Genomic DNA, 3,470 nt, shown 5'->3' with positions numbered 1-3,470 from the left:
TTTGGCTCCTCAATCAGTGCTTCTGGAAACAGCAGTCAAGAGATCAAAAGTAGACCTTCTGCACAAGACCTCGTTAAAGTGTTGGAAAATAAGGATGCTACGTTGAGGGCTGACCCAAGGTATGTTATTTTCAACTGCTGCATCTGCACCTTAGAATTGTATCTTGCATTTGGAAGACTGAAGAAAATCAATGCATTTGAACTATGGTCTTGGTGAAGAATATTGAAAGTACTACAGGTCCGTGCTTGAACTAGCACCAGGTCTGCTGCCCATGGGGCTGTTCTGCTACTGGTGGGCCACTAGGTTACTTCTGGTGGAGTGGGAGAGCCACAGGGCAGGGCCTGATGGAGGGAATTCCCTGTAAAGGCCACAGTGACCCTGTCCAGTCCGAGGGGCTGCCAACGCCTCAAGTGATGGTCCACTTCTGAGTTCCCAGGTTCATCATGGAGGCAGGGGTCAACTTGGGCTTGCAGGCCATCCCCATGGCCAGGGCTTGTGCCATTTGCCACAAGTTTTTGGAGAGTCCAACCTTGACATCCCCTACCTCGTCGCCATGTCTGCCATTTACTTGGCTGGTGACGTAGAGGAGTAGCACCTGAGAATGCGGGACATCATCAACGTGTCCAACAGGTGTTGAACTCAGGCAGTGAGTCCCTGGAGCTGGGCACTTGCTTCTGGGAGCTCCGGTGTAAGCTGCTCATAGTCCGGGTCCTGCGCTTCCAGGTCTCCTTCCAGTATCCGTACATGTGCCTGCTCCACTACCTGATCTTGCTAAAGAACTGGATGAAGCATTACAGCTGGCTCTGGACCCCCATCTCTGTGGCCACCTGAGCTCTACTGTGGGACAGCTTCCAGGCACAGCACATAGCCTGGCAGGTCTAAGGCATGGAGGTGCCAGCACATGACAAGGCTGAGAAGCCATGGTGAGAGGTGTTTAGTCACGGCCTAAACAAGCTGACCATTGAAAACATTGTACCTGATCTAGTTCAGATTATACCATGGACACACAGATCCCCTAAGGCACCATTCAAAATGGAGCTGGAGCCTGGGCTGTACCACGCAGACCCAGTCCGAGAGCACTGGCCAGGAGCAGTGGCTTTGTGAGACTGGAGATGGCTGGTGATGGCACTTTGACCCTGAACTGGATGTCTCCTCCCAGCCACATACCAGAATGTCAGTGTGTGACCCTTGTTTGCGGAGATTTGAGGCGAAGCTTCACAGAGGGAGGAACATTGAAACAGTTATTTGACTGGACACCCTGGGACTTTTGTTCAATGAAAAGGAAATGCGATTTTGTATAATAAAGGGTGTTGTTGACACCACCCCACACCCTAATCCCCCACATAAATAAATAAAAGAAGAAAGCACCACCGGGGAACTTTCAAAAGAATAGACGCATGTGTCCTGAAAGAAGTCCAGACCAGCATGTGTTGATGATGTGACTCAAGTCCTTTGGACATGGTGTCAGCAGAGAGCAGACCCTGGAGAAGGACCTCATGTGGAGGGGCAGCAAAAAAGACCTTCACAAGATGGATTGACACAAGGGCTACAACAGTGGGTTCAAAAATGAGAACAGTTGTGAGGTTGGCACCAGGTGGTGTCTTGCTATGTTTTACGTAGGCTGAGAATGAGTCGGAGCACACTCCACGGCACCTAACAACAAGAGATAATGTCAGAGATACACCTGCAAGAAATAGAACTTCCCTGGACTGCATACTGCTGCAATGGAACTATGGATGTCCAGTACACGTTTGCTTCAACTTTTCAGACAAGTCCCAGCTTATATAGCAGTAGACTTGGAACAACCACAAAGAAGCCAAGAAAATTCACCTTGCTGAAGGAGTTTTGGCTCAGTTTCTATGGCTTACCTCATGGCTTCCTCATTTCTTACAGCTTAAGTCTTTATATGTAGGAATGATCTTTCTCATGTGAATAAACTTCTTTGTCATTGTACCCAATGTGCCCCCACCCTCCGGCTTCACTATCTAACAGCTACTGGAAGCTCTAAGAGTAGTTAATGCTGACTTCTTCCCAGGAGGTATATAAACCAACTGACTCTTGTGACTTAGAAAAATCAATTGGTTATAATTTTTAGCGTCAAAGGGTGGGGTGAGAGCTGTGTAATCCTAGTTATTTTACTTACTATAGTTAGAAAAAAATCCTTACAAAATGGCTAGCATAAGGTACTTAATGCAGTCTCTGGAATCTGTACCATTGGATACATTGCAGACAAGCAGACAGCTTGGATGTAGATGTTTTCTAAAAGGTCCAGCAAATCCTGAGTACAAATTTCTGAGTACAAATGTAGAAACAGAGAGAGCATAAAGAATTCAGGTAAATCAATAGTAAAAGACAAAACAATGTTTTAAATAAACAAAATTCTATGCCTTATACCATAGTATGAAAAACTATATTCCAACAGATGTGAAAATCTAGAAGAAAAGGATAAATTTCTGGAAACACATAGTTTATCTAAGTTACCACATAATTCTGTAGAAAGTTTCAACAAATCTATAATATGGGAAGAAATAGATCTAAGCATATAAAAACTAATACCAAAAAAAGTCTCGATCCAGATAGTTTCACCAGGGAATTCAATCAAATATTTAGAGAAGACATATAATTTTTTTTACAAATAATTCCACAATACACAACTCATTTTATAAAGCAACTATAACTCTGATACCTAAATCAGGCAAAGGCATCATCAGAATTGAAAACTACAGACCAATAGCCAACAGAATTCAAATAAGCATCAAAACAATAATACATCACTATCAAGTGGGATTCTTATCAAATATGAAGGATGGTTTAATATGAATCAATATAATTCATCATATAAACAAAATAGAGCAGAAGAGCCATATGATTATATTATATTAATTATTGCAGAAAAAGCATTTTGTTAAAATCAACATCCATTCTTGATAAAGACACTCAACAAAATAGGTACAGAAGGGAAATTTCTCAACATAATAAAATCCAATATTTGAAACCAATAGCCTGCATTTCACTGAATGTAGAGACACTTAAATAAGTTCCTCTTCAAACAGGAACTAGGCAAGATTACCCTTTATCATCACTTTTATTTAGTAGGGTTCTGGAAGTTTTACTAGAGCCTTAAGATATCCAAAATGAAGTAGAAGAAGAAGAAAGAAAAAAAGGTATCCACATAGGCACAGCAGAAATAAAAATCTCCTTATTTGCAGATGACCCAATACTATATCTAGAAAACCCCAAAGATTCAATTAAAAATTGTTCAAACTAATTGAAAAATTTGGGAGTGTAGCAAGCTGTAAGATCAACATACATGAATCAATTGGATTCTTTTATATTAAGTGTGATGATACTGAAAAAGATATAAAAATAAAGTAACATTTGAAATAACTGCAAAAAGGTAAAATATTTAAGAATAAATCTTACCAGAAAAAAAAAGATTTCCATAAAGAAAATGACAAAATGCTCTTTCA

General features: G+C 41.1%; 1 pseudogene; it reads left to right on the top strand.

Annotated features, from left to right (window-relative positions):
- The first annotated feature begins 344 nt into the window (after positions 1-344).
- LOC101652546 lies at positions 345-1,019 on the top strand (annotated as a pseudogene).
- Positions 1,020-3,470: the final 2,451 nt, after the last annotated feature.

This window comes from Echinops telfairi, unplaced genomic scaffold (assembly GCF_000313985.2).
Source record: "Echinops telfairi isolate 266 unplaced genomic scaffold, ASM31398v2 ScPeMD7_10;HRSCAF=50, whole genome shotgun sequence".
Taxonomy (NCBI): domain Eukaryota; kingdom Metazoa; phylum Chordata; class Mammalia; order Afrosoricida; family Tenrecidae; genus Echinops; species Echinops telfairi.
Note: the sequence above shows the minus strand (reverse complement) of the source record. Positions and strands in the feature narration are given on the sequence as shown.